Below are 14258 nucleotides of genomic sequence, written 5' to 3'. Positions count from 1 at the left end.
GGAACCTTTGAAAATTGTGTAACTAAAAGGAATTCTGAATTGTCATTTTTATTGTTAGCAATCTCAGTCATATTGGTTACAGGAGATAAGAGTTTTCTTCCGGGAACACACAGGAGATTTCAGGTCATTTACGAGGTGCTTGAGGAATTACAATCTCTGAGTGTATCTTTTTTTGTGACTACTTTGTCCACAGACATTAGGAGCAACCAACCAACTTCATATATTTATTAGTTTTGCAAACATGTTTGAAAGTTTTACATACACAGTCACCTAACTCCTTGCTTTTTTAAGTGGTCAATTAGTAGTATCCAATGGAGACATTTTGCAAATTTCTATTGCCAGATCACACCATGGATTATCAGTGTTCTCTTTACTCCTAGAAATAGAGTCATTGGCATTTTTGTTTGTATTTATTAATAATAATTACTATTCTTATTTCTTCCTAAAAATAGAGGTTTCTATTGCATTTGGTCCACAGTTGATATTTCACATTATTTCAGGGTGCAGGGCTCTTGGCTGGGGCCCATGAGCAGTACTTGGCAGGGCCTGTGGTTGGGGGAGACGGAGTCTTGCAGTTGGTTAGTCCCAGAAGGGGAGAAGGAGAGCTGGGGGCTCCTTAAAATCTACTGAGGGCCACAACTGGGGGGTTGGTGAGCACGGGGAGGGGTCAGGCTTAGCCCCAATGACTCACTACTCCATTGTTTTGCATAGGCCTGTTTCCCTACCCTGCTCCTGGGCAGGTCTGAGGGTCCTAGGGAAATCTAGTCACTCATAAGCCTAAGCTATTTTAGCATCCTGGCCTTGGCCTTCTCCCAGGGGACCCATTTCCCAGCACCCTCTCCACTGTCCTCACCCCATTCCCTAGGAAAAAAGAAATATTTTTCTTTTGTTAATACTTCTGAAACTTCTATGGGTACAGAAACCATAAACTGATAGGTGGACGAAAGGGAAGAGGAGAGGTAACTGGAAACCTTCTGCTGCCGGCTCCCCTTGCTGCCCAGGCCTCTTCTCCCCTGCACAGCTCGGCCCACGGCCTGGATATGCCCTGGCAGTGACCCCCACTTCACAGGCATCCAGAAACAGCCTTGATCCCTTCCTCCGAAGCCCGGTGTCTCAGTCCTGTGAAGGAATCAAGGCAGGAGGGAAAAAAATTAAACAAACAAAAAACAGCCCTGCTGCCTGACCCCACGCAGCTACTCACAGACCCTCGGTTGGCAGCACTGAACGGGTTAAAAAAAGAAAGGCGAAAATACAGGAAAATCCCCCAAATTCAGACAGGGTGATGATGTGGGGAGCCAGCATGTTCGGGGGCCTCAGTAGCGGCCTCCTCCTGGGAGCAGGGGGTATCCTCCGGGGACTCCCCTGGGCCTGGGCAGTTGCCGGCACCCGAGGGAGCCCCGCTGGTCACTGGGCCTTGAGGGCAGTACTTGGGATAGTATATCTGCCGGCCCAGGCCAAAGCCCTGGACGCTCTGGTTGGCACTCTGCTTGTCCATATGCAGGGACATGGAGGAGCTGTCACACTTGTCGGCTTCTAGTTTGGTGGTGTAGATGTGCTGCGGGATCCCGGGAGCCATCATGCCCCTTGGCTGGAGCACTTGTTTGTACCCATCTGGAGGCTGATGGTCGAGTGGTCCAGAGGGCAGGATATGGTTCTTGGGGTCATAGAGATGCCTCCTTGTGCCCTAAGCTGTCACGCCCGACTGGCAGGACATTTGTTGGTGCCCATCTGCAGCTCAGTGACTCACTGGCTGGCCTTCAAGGTGGCGTCGTTGAAGTTCTGCTCCTGCTTCTCCAGTATTTGACCCCGACGTACATCCCGTTCTTCAGTGCTTTGTCTTGACCTTCCCCGTCAGGGCGAGAAGAGACAGCTGCACCTGCGTCATGTTCCCACTCTCAAACAGGTCGTTGGCCTTCAACAGGTCTATGGGGTTCATGCTGTAGCTGACCAGGGCCTTAATGAAGTTGGAGAGGTTTTCTAGCTGGTGCCAGTTCTGCATGAGCCCTTGATCTTGGGGACTGAGCCCAGCTTGTTCATGAGTGTGCATAAGGCAATCCCTTCCTTCAGACTCTTCTGGAAGTCGGGGCTGATAGAGCGGCCGATGAGTCTCTAGATCCGGCTGTGGAGCACCACGTCCTTCTGAGGGTTGCATTTGACCAGGAGCTGGTTCTTGATCTTGGCAAAAAGCTGGTAAGAGGGCCCCTTGTTGAACTGCGTGGAACTCATGGCTGGTGGGAAGGGACAGGGCAAGATGGACCCATTAGCATTTTAAAATCTAATTGAATTAAAGAGACAATTCCAGAAACTCCAGAACCAATTCAGAAAACATATTCTCAGAAAACACATTCTTAAATTTCTTCCTCTGGAATCACTCTTGGTACCAAAAACTATACTAGTTTGGGTTCTCAGAGAAAGAGAACTAAAGGAAATATCTACATATCTATTGATATATAAAGTTGTTTCTTTCATGGGCCTAGAATACATGAGTCCAATCATTAGACATATAGATGGATGGAGAGAGAGACAGACAGAGAGAGAGAGAAAGAGAGAGAGATTATAAGTAATTGGCTCATGAAATTATGGAGACTGAGAAGTCCCACAGTCTGCAGCTGGTAAACTGGAGACCCAGAAGAACCTATCGTATAGTTGTAGTTTGAGTTTGACAGCCTGGGCACCAAGCATAAAAATGGTGTTTCTAAGTTTCAGTCTGAGTCTGATGACAGGAGAACACCAATGTCCCAGCTCAAAGACAACCAGAGAGATGAGAGTAAATTCTACCTTACTACACTTTTTTGTTCTATTTGGTCCTTCAGTGGATTGGATGAAGCTCATCTACACTGGGGGTAGGAGTGGTGGGCAAGCAATAGAATGTGGCAGAAGTGATGTTCTGGGACTTTCAAACCCAGACAACTGGCAATTTCAGTTTTTTTCTTTGGAGGAAGATAGCATATTATAAGGAAGATTGGACTACTGAATAATGAGAAACTATGTGGAGAAAGAGAGTGAGATAAATTATCTCGAGAAACACCAAAGAATCAGACATTCGAGTAAAACCTTCTTGGATATTCCAGCCTAGCTAGCCACCAGGTGAATGCAGCTGAGTTATCCTAGCTGTTGCCGTATGAAGAAAGAATGGTTCAGCTGAGTCCTGCCTGAATTCCTGTCCTTTAGACTTGTAAGAAATAAATAAACCATGGTGGTTTAAGCTACTAAGTTTTGGGGATGATTTGTTACACAGTATAGATAGAAGGATACAGCAATGGTCCCATAACAATTGAATATCCAATATTAAACAATTTGGGGTTTGCTTATGCCACTAAACCAACAAGCAGAGAAAAGGGTTACTGTATTGGCTGGGGTGATTCCTCCAGGTTTACATTGGGAAATGGGGTTGCTGATATACAACAAAGATAGAAAAGACTATGTCTTAAACTCAGGAAATTCAATGGACATTTTCTGAATGAAAAGCAAATCCTTGGGATGATTGTTACAATTTGTATTACAAGAACATTTGGTAATCTTTATTGAATTTGCCTAAGAGAAGAATTAAAGTGATACTGATTATTTTTAGAACTTTTGAATGTCTTTTTATAGAAATGAAGAAATATTAAATGTATATGATAGAATTATATATTGATTACAAACAGGAAAATATTCCAAGTATCTAGGTCCTTAAGAGGCAGTTATTCTAAAATAGACTTTTAGGTTATTTTGTTGTTGTTGGGAAACTGTATGGAGTATTAATTTTGGGGCCAGATAGAAAATACATTAAATATATTAAAAATTATGTATGGTAATTACTGTATAAATCAGAAGGAAGGGAAAACAGGCAGAGTTGCTAAGTATGGAAATTTGATAGAAGCAGGCAAATGAGGGCAAGAAGTAGAGGAAGAAAAAAGAAAAAGCAAATGTTAGGTATGAGTAAGAACAAAGTTAAGAAGTCCCAAGTTCTCAAGTTGGCTCAGTGTAGAACCCTGCAGAAGCTTTAGCTTGTTTCTCCCTGTGTCAGTTCATCCTTCTTTCTACTGAAAGTTATTTTATCAAAATGCTTCTGATTATGTCATCTCTCTGCCCCAAAGCTTCAGTGATGTGCTCTTTCCCTCACCACACTCTAACTTTTGAGCCATTCTCTTCAAGCATGGACTTCAGCCTCCCCTCCCAGCTTTTTCTCACTCACTCACCAGAGTGCACTGATTGAATCCCCAAGAGTAGGACCCATGCTTTAATTGCCTTTGTGTTCACAAAGATGATGGATTTAAATCGCAATTCTCATTAGGATGTGGATTGGATGTAAAATCTTGTCAATACTGGAAAAATTGTCACTTGCACAGTGGGGAATCCCTAAAGGCTAGATTTAAACTGTAGGGACATGGACTAGTTTTGTCTTGTTTTCTTCTATGATTCCAGTGTCTAGCACATAGTAAGTACTTGAAAATATTCATTGAATGAATGGCTGAGACTTTTAGAAATATGCTTTTTTAACCTTAATTTTATGAGAGAGAGTAACGAGAAGGTAAAAAGTGGTCTTTCACTTTGTGATCAGCTCTTGGGAATACTTACAGCTTCAAGAGGTTCAATTTGGGCTATAAAATATCCCCCTTGAAAAAAGAAAGAATGGGATCTTCTTCAATTACTTGGTTGATAAAATTCGGACTTCTGGGCCGGGATACTGGCTCATGCCTGTAATCCCAGCACTTTGGGAGGCTGAGGCGGGTGGATCAACTGAGGTCGGGAGTTCAAGACCAGCCTGGCCAACATGGTGAAACCCCGTCTCTACTAAAAATACAAAAAATTAGCCGGGTGTGGTGGTGGGCACCTGTAATTTCAGCTACTGGGGAAGCTGAGGCAGGAGAATCACTTGAACCTTGGAGGTGGAGGCTGCAGTGAGCTGAGATGCGCAACTGCATTCCAGCCTGGGCGACAGTGAGACTTGGTGTCAAAAAAAAAGAAATAATAAGTTAGGACTGTCCATTTCTTCGTAGAGCCAAATCTACATGAAATAAGGAGGCCAGTACTCCTTAGAAAACTCGGTAACAGAAGGCAGGCTGAGGTTGTGTCATCATTACTGAGAGCTCCTGTACCTCATAAACAATGTCAACACATTCTGACTTTCATTTGGGATGTCCCTTCAAAGATTACCCTTATCACTTTCCTTCCTGAATAAATCCTGAATCCATTTCTATGTATTGCTCCCCATCCCCACATTAAAAACAACAAACCAACAAATTTAATATTAGAAGAATCCATTCCTAAGCCTAACAAAACTCTTCTTAAGTATACCCTGAAGAATGGCATGATGAACACTTAAAAAAACCCAAAAACCAAAAAAAACAAACCAGCCAAACAACAACAACAACAACAACAACAGCAACAAAAAACCCCTAAACAAAACTACTTCCCAGAAAGTGTTTGGGAATATTCTTCAATAATACGTCAATGTAGGCTGGGTGTGTGGTGGCCCATGCCTGTAATCCTAGCACTTTGTGAGGCTGAGTGGGGAGGACTGCTTGAGCCTGGGAGTTAAAGACTGGCCTGGGCAACTGGTAAAAAGCCCATCTCTTAAAAAATATCAATGTAGCTTGAAGAATCATGTGAACTGTGAGTTGATTAATATAAGAAATGTCTAAACTGCATGTTATTTCATTGCTGCAGCCACACTCATTTAATCTAGTGGTTGCCTACTTTCATTCTTTAACCAATCTATACCACTTTTGACCTATATTGTCAAGAATAAAAGTAATAAGGAAAAAAAAAAACAAAGAAAAGCAGCACAGACACTTTTAAGCCAAAATAACATAGAGGAAGGGGCTTGGCCACTACTGAGGATGTAAATTCTCATGGGTTTGATGATCCACTTCCCTGGTTCAGCATGGCTTCCCTGGCTCCGTCCCATTTTCCTGGTCTCTGCAAACAGTAATGATATGGGGAACATGAACCAAAGACAGCCTCTTTGTCCAGCTTGGGATCTGAAAAGAAAAGAGAAGATTGGGCTTCACTCCCATTGCAGAGGCAATTTCATCCATGTACTTCACATATGGCACGCCATGAGCATCCCATGGCCTTCTGAAGAATCTGGAATCAGAAGAAACAATCACAAACCTCATGCCAGATTCTGTCCACTATCCTCATCTTGAGGTACTGTTTCCCTTCCTTACACCACATGAAATGTGGTAGATGGAAAAGCTTAGCTGAGTTAAGCCTGCTCTTCATGCATATGAATTATATGCCACAAAATAGCTTTGTGTTTAGTCTCACGTATTGGGTTACAAGCACACCTTCTATTCTTGTAATTGCTGAAATTGTTAGATAGTCATAGGTGTGTTGTGTGAAGTTCTGGCTTTTTAATGAATATTCTCCTTTTCTAGCACCTATATTTTGGGTCATCTAATTTTTTTCCCCAAAGCTGGTTGTTACTGTATGATATTAAGCCACTTTGGTCATTGAGCATTAATACGTGAATTAAGAAAAATGCAGCTTTTGTGATAGAAATCTGACTCCTATATTGTACATAGCTCAGCACAAGAGTATAATTAGCTTGCTTTAAAATGCATTTGAAATATAAATTTTTTCCCTTCAATCAGAGTTATATGCTCCTAGAATTTGGGTTTTCAGAGTAGAGATAATTTGATATGTGTGAAGAATCTCAGTTCGTTCTACACCTGTTCTTAATTTTGGTCTTTGAGAAAAATTTTCCGCTGAGATTAATCTACCTAGAAGTTTCTCAACTCACTTAAATTTTTAAGATTTTTTTTTTTTTACTAATTATTTATATTATTTTGCTTGAGTTTGACCCTTCAAAGGAATACATTGATCCTTTATTACTTCATTGGTTTCCTAAGGTGCCTCATTTATAAGACTAGACCTTGTTGGTAACCAGGCAAGCACCAAGCACACATTTTGTCACCCTTTTTGTTTTGCTTCTTTAAACAGTCACTGGAGAACTGAGGTTACAGGCATCTCTCATCTATGTATTGCCACTGGCAATCTATAAATGACTGTAATTATGGATGACATTAAGTGTAAACAACCACTCTCTTTTGAAATCTTGGTTAGGCTCTGATTTTTCAATGACAAAATATAAGGGCAAGTAGTATTATCACTTAAATAAATTGATCTAGTTTCATTGTGGTTAAATTTCTTACTGTTTTCTCCAGTTGATCCTGTTCTGTTTGATGTCAGGTTGTATGTCATGCACTGACAGTAATTTATTCAGTTCTGGGAAAGAAAATCTAGAATTTGGGGATGACTCTTAAATAATCAAATCACAAAATAAGTTTAGAAAGAAACTGACATGCATTACAGGTAACATGTGTGTGTGGGAATTTTCCTACTTTTCAATCTTGTCATGGAACGTTTCCTAGAGACAAGGTCACTTGAAGGACAAGTTTAGACAAATGAGTAGTAGGAGAGTTTTTCAGACTTCTGCTCTTTGTCAGAGTCATGAAATAAAAATTATCTTTTTAAAAAATATGAAACAGATTATTTGGATTTGTTCTCAATTTTTCAAAATCTTGTGTCTTGGGATGCTCCGTATTTACCCAGAGGCCTTTTGTGTGTATTGGTGTGCATTGTTTTAGAATCTTTTTGAACATCTCAAAAATCCAGAGATCTGTGTGTGCTCACATATTTTTGTTATGTTCTCCTACTGGCTTCAGGGGATTCACATGTTCAAAATAACCTTCCTAAGTCTTGGAATTAAATATGCAATCCTTCAAAACCAGCTTTTTTTTTTAATGGTACATACAATAATGGAAAATATTCTAATCCAACAATTCTTCTGATAAAAAAGAAGGAAATGGCAAAAAAAGAGGAGGAGGTATAGTGGATGGCGTATGGTGGAAAGAACAGCATTGTTGGAAAGAGCAATTTAAGAGATGCCAAACAGAACTAAGGGTGTTGGACTTGTGTAATCTTCATCTTTCACTAGTTATGCAACCTTGGACAAGTTAACCTCTGAAACTTTGTTTCCTTATCTATAAAATGAGGATAATATCTATTTCACAGACTGAGAATTTAGATGGCTTACATAAATTTAGCACTTGCCACTTAGACTTAAGAATGTTATTTTGAACATGTGAATCCCCTGAAGCCAGTAGGAGAACATAACAAAAATATGTGAGCACAAACAGTTCTCTGGATTTTTGAGATTTTCAAAAATATTCTAAAACAATGCACGCCCATATACACAAAGAAGTCTAGTTGGGGTCAACCTCTAGCCTTATATCCTACTGCTTGCAAGTCTACACTTGTCCTTCAAGCGACCTTGTCTCTGAAAAACTTTCCATGGCACTCTATACCTCTCCCTTTCCTTCAAGTCAGAGGGAATGAGGGTTGCCTCTTTGATCGTTGCATCTTTCATAGTGACTACAAACCTCTATCAGATGCCTGTTTTTATGATTATTCATTGTAATTGGTTGCTTGCCTGTTATTCCAAACTTGACTTTAGGGCAAGAAGGATTTATTTTATTTTATTTTATTATTATTTTTTGTGCTTAACACAGTTCAATGCACATACTGGGCAAATAATATATGTTAATGCCTTTGTTCTCTGAGGTGGAGCCCTGCCAACACATAAAATCTGGCTCTCCTGTCCCAACAAGCAACTCTCAGAGGTTAGGCAATAAGGATGTTGGAGAGCCCAATCTTACAAGCCCAATCTTGTCATGGAAAGTTTTCTAGAGACAATGTAATTTGAAGGACAAGTTTAGACAAGTGAGTAGCAGGACATAAGGCTAGAGGTTGATTCTAGCCAGATACTGTGGCAAGTGCTAAATTTACATAAGCTATCTATTTAATTCTCACAGTGTGTGAAATAGATATTACCATCTTCATATGAACATTTTCCATAAGAGGAAAATGTTCATTTTACAAATGGATTCCTTACTTTTCAAAAAGATGCACTGTGTGTTTCTTTTGTGGCAAGTTCCAATACTAAAATTTGACTCTTTTAATTAAATATTTAATTATAGTGTATATATAGTGCTATGTATACAGTAGGCACTTAATTCATTATAGTTTGACATTTTTTCAGATGGTTCTGTTATTCCCCCAAAATTTATCTGACCTATCTGTCACCAGGTTATTTTTTGTCATCTTCCATCATACCTCTTACTCTACAACTTTTCTGCTGTCATTCCTAATACAGGACAAAAAAAATCACAGCTTGAGAACTCTTATTCTAAAAACACCTACATAATACCTACTTGTATGAATTTGTGCTTGACCAGTTAGTCAAGCACATCTGTAGTTATAAGTTGTAATTATATAGAATTGGAAGAATAATGTGGGAATTTTTTTCTAGAATTATTCTAAGTCTAAGAAATAGCTGTCAGCTTTATATAACTTCATTTCAACCCTTTCATATGATTAGATTTTTAAATTCAGTGGAGATTGTATTTGAATGTGGGCTTGGGAAAAGGGTTGAGAGATGAGAATTTTTACTTTTGTCCAAACTGTTTACTAGAATAATAATAATAATTATTATTATTTTAGAGATGAGAGTCTTACTCTGTCGCCCTGGCTGGAGTGCAGTAGCATAATCACAGCTCACTGTAACCTCAAACTCTTGGGCCCAAGCAATCCACTCCACCAGCCTTAGAAGTAGCAGGGACCACAGGTGAATAGCACCACCTCTAGCTAATTTTCAAAATTTTTATAGAGATGGGATGTTGCTATGCTGCCCAGGCTGTTCTGGAACTCCTGGGTTCAAGCAATCCTCCTACTTTGGCCTCACAAAGCTCTCAGATTATAGGTGCAAGCCACTGTACCTGGCCTGAAAAAACTATTAATTATGAGGAATACAGCTAACCAGGGAAGTGAAAAATCTCTACAATGAAAATTACAAAACGTTGCACAAATAAATCAGAGAAGGCACAAACAAATGGGAAAACATCCCATGCTCATGGATAGGAAGAAACAACATAAAGAAAATGGCTGTACTGCGCAGGGCAATTTACAGACTCAATGCTATTCTATCAAACTACCAATGTCATTGTTCACAGAACTAGAAAAAAATATTTTAAAATATATATGAAACCAAAAAAAGAACCTGAATAGCCAAGGCAATCCTAAGCAGAAAGAACAAACCTGGAGGAATCACGTTACCCAAACTTGAACTATGCTACAAGTCTCCAGTGACCATAACAGCATGGTACCGGTACAAAAACAGGCATGTAGACCAATGGAACAGACTAGAGAATCCAGAAATAAGGCACCTATGACCATCTGATCTTTGACAAAGCTGACAAAAGCAAGCAATGGGGAAAAGACTTCCTATTTAATAAATGGTGCTGTGATAACTGGCTAGCCATATGCTGAAGAATGAAGCTGGACCCCTTCTTTACACCATGTACAAAAATCAACTTAAGATGGATTCAAGACTCAAATGTAAAACCTAAAACTATAAAAACACTGGAAGACAACCTAGGCAATACCATCCTGGACATAGGAACAGGCAAAGATTTCATGATGAGGAATCCAAAAGCAACTGCAACAAAAGCAAAAAATGACAAATCAGATCTAATTAAACTTAAGAGCTTCTGTACAACAAAATAAACTATCAACAGAGTAAATAAACAACCTACAGTATGGGAGAAAATATTTGCAAACTATGCATCTGAGAAAGTCTAATATCCTCTATAAGGAACTTAAACAAATTTACAAGAGAAAAACAACCCCATTAAAAAGTGGGCAAAAGATATGAACAGACACTTTTCAAAAGAAGACATACATGCAGCCAACAAGCATATGAAAAAAAGCTCAATATCACTCATCATTAGAGAAATGCAAGTCAAAACCACAATGAGATACCATTTTACACCAGTCAGAATGGCTATGACTAAAATGTCAAAAAACAACAGATGCTGGCAAGATGGCGGAGAAAGGGAAACCCTTATACACTGTTGATGGGAGTGTAAATTGGCTCAACCATTGTAGAAAGTAGTATGGTGATTCCTCAAAGAGCTAAAAGCAGAACTACCATTCAACCTAGCAATCCCATTACTAGGTATATACCCGGAGGAATATAAAGCATTCTACCATAAAGACACATGCATGTGTATGTTCATAGCAGCACTGTTCACAACAGTAAAGACATGTAATCAACCTAAATGCCCAGTGATGGCAGATTGGATAAATAAAATGTGGTACCTATACACCGTGGAATATTATGCAGACATAAAAAAGAACAAGATCATGTCTTTTGAGGGAACATGAATGGAGCTGGAGGCTATCATCCTTAGCAAACTAATGCAGGAATAGAAAACCAAATACCACATGTTCTCACTTACAAGTGGGAGCTAAATGATAAGAACTTATGAACACAAAGAAGGGAACAATAGATATTGGGGTCTACTTGAGCAGGGAGGGTGGGAGGAGGGAGAGGAGCAGAAAAGATAACTATTTGGTACAGGACTTAATACCTGGGTGAGGTAATGACATGTACAACAAACCCCCGTGACAGATGTTTATCTATGTAACAAACCTTTACGTGTTTACATGTACCCCCAAACCTAAAATAAAAATTTTTTATAGATATTTTCAATTATTCCACTAGTTTGGAAACTTTCTTTGTGGTGGAAGTCTCCCTTCACTACTTAGGGACTTACCTTGTATCTATTCCCACAGTGTTTAAATTTTACCAGTGGCTATATCTGGAAAGTATCTGATAATAAGCTCCACCAATCTGAAAATGATTTAACATATAAGTTCTTTTAGAGGGATTGCATTTTAATGAGGGGCTAGTGAAGACTGATAAGTCTTTAAAACTCAAGAAAAATGGAGTCTGTTGCATTTCAGATATTGAACCTGGACAGACAGGAATATATATTGCATTCTGGTTTATCTGGGTGCCACTCAAATTATACCATGTGGTCAGAAGTCCACTCTGCTATGATACTGAGTAGGGCAAGATGTACTTTTAAATACAGGTACAGTCCATTGGTTCTGAAGTTTTAAAGTGGGAATAGTGTCTCCTCCTGGCTGCAAGATGCCAATGAAAGCTAGTGTTGCCTTCTCCAGCTAGGAGGGAACACAAAATTAAGCATGGAGCACTGGCTGTCCAGGATTGCTGAGCCATCCTCCAAGAAAGGAACAGACAAAGTGTAGTCTATGGTGAAGATAATAGCATTAATGTTCTCTTCAGTGCCATCCTCAAAGATGGTCTATGTCCAGGTGAACTCCTTCACATTCAGTTTTACCAGCACTCTTCTAGAAATTATGTGGTTGGGCAGATCAACACTAACAGTAACCTGATGGCTGCAAAATCTGTAAGACAAAGTAAGATTCTAGGGAGTGAATGTAAATTTTATTTGGAAAGAAGAGCTAAGTAAGTGTCTCTGGAAAGAATAACAATGCATGAAATTATATTCCTCCACAGGGAATTTTGGGTTAAAATACGCATATATAAGTTTATGTATTCCTTTTGTTCCTTACACATTTTAGCATACTATACACATAGCATATTACCGTTTTCACTTATTGATATCTTTTGGAGTTGAAAATGTGAGGGAGTTTTACTCTTCTAGACAAATGTGGTAGACTTCAGAAAGAAGCTCACCTTGGAGAACTTAAAACTGAGTGATTACTTAAAGCTTTCATATTGGACTGGTCTGGAAGTTTGTAACACCTGGAGAATGAATCTATGTGTGAATACTTGAGAGTGACTAGAAAATCTCTGAGAGTTGTCTAAGTTCTTGCTGACAGGATGTATTTAAAGGGTCATTGGTGCAAAAGAACAAACCTGATTTCTACTCGTACCATACAACAACCAGCTAAAGAGATAGTTTCATTTGTCAATAAATTGTTTGTTATGGACTATTTAGTTGTTTCCAGATTTTTACTCTCAGAAACAATGCATAGGTAACTATCCTTTTAGGGAACAATTTTGCCAAAGTGTATTTTCAGGTAAATTCCTAGAAGTAGATTACTGGGTTGAAGGGCATTTTTCTGAACAAATCTTGCTAAAACTTTTTTTTTTTTTAATTTCAACTTTTGTTTTACATACAGGGGAAACATATGCATGTTTGTTACGTGGGTATATTGTACCCAGATAGTGAGCATAGTACTGAATAGGTAGTTTTTCAAACCAAATGGATCCTTCCCCTCTGCCCCCCCATAGTAGTTTGCAGTGTCTGTTGCTGCCATCTTTATGTCCACGTGTGCTCAATATTGAGCTCCCACTTGTAAGTGAGAATATGTGGTATTTGGTTTTCTGTTCTTACATTAGTTCACTTAGGATAATGGCCTCCAGCTCCATTCATATTGATGCAAAGGGCGTGGTTTCATTCTTTTTATGGCTGTATGGTATTCCATAGTGTATATGTAACACATTTTCTTTATTCAATTGACCATTGATGGGCACCTAGGTTGATTCCATGTTTTTGCTATTGTGAATAGCATGGTGATGAACATCAGTGTGCATGTGTCTTTTTGGTCTAAGGATCTATTGTCCTTCAGATATATACCCAGTAATGGGATTTCTGGATCGAATATTAGCTCTGTTTTTAGTTATTTGAGAAATCTCCAAATAGCTTTCCACAGTGGCTGAACTAATTACATTCCCACCAACAGTGTATAAGTGTTTCCTTTTCTCCATAGCCTCATCAGCATCTGTTGTTTTTTGACTTTTTAAAAATAGCTATTCTGACTGGTGTGACATGGTATCTCACTGTGGTTTTGATGTGCATTCTCTGATGATTAGTGATGATGAGCATTTTTTCATGTTTGTTGGCTGCATGTATGTTTTTGAGAAGTGTCTGTCTGGTTTTTTTGTCTTTTTTTTTTAGATGGAGTTTTACTCTGTCACCCAGGCTGGAGTGCAGAGGCATGAGCTCAGCTCACTACAACCTCTGCCTCCCAGCTTCAAGGGATTCTTCTGCCTCAGCCTCCCCCGTAGGTGGGATTACAGGTGCATGCCACCACACCCCGCTAATGTTTGTATTTTTAGTAGAGATGGGGTTTTGCTATGTTGGCCAGGCTATTCTTGAACTCTTGACCTCAAGCGATTCATCCACCTCAGTGCTGGGATTATGGGCGTGAAGTACCGTGCCCAACCACAAAGTGTCTGTCTTTTGAGAAGTGCCTGTTCACAACTCTTGACTATTTTTAAATGAGATTCTTTGTTTTATGCTTGTTTACTTAAGTTCTTTATAGATGGATATTAGACCTTTGTCATCCACAGTTTGTAAATACTTCCTCCCATTCTGTATATTATCTACTTACTCTATTGATAGTTTTTTTTTTTTTTTTTTTTTTTTTTT

At 39.3% G+C, this 14258-nt stretch overlaps 2 pseudogenes; both read right to left on the bottom strand.

Moving 5' to 3' along the window:
• Positions 1–1270: 1270 nt before the first annotated feature.
• On the bottom strand, positions 1271–2226 carry LOC111539241 (annotated as a pseudogene).
• A 3609-nt stretch (positions 2227–5835) lies between these two features.
• LOC111539240 overlaps positions 5836–14258 on the bottom strand; it is a 62878-nt pseudogene continuing 54455 nt past the window's right edge.

This window comes from Piliocolobus tephrosceles, chromosome 1 (genome assembly GCF_002776525.5).
Source record: "Piliocolobus tephrosceles isolate RC106 chromosome 1, ASM277652v3, whole genome shotgun sequence".
Taxonomy (NCBI): domain Eukaryota; kingdom Metazoa; phylum Chordata; class Mammalia; order Primates; family Cercopithecidae; genus Piliocolobus; species Piliocolobus tephrosceles.
This window is presented reverse-complemented; position numbering and strand designations above follow the sequence as displayed.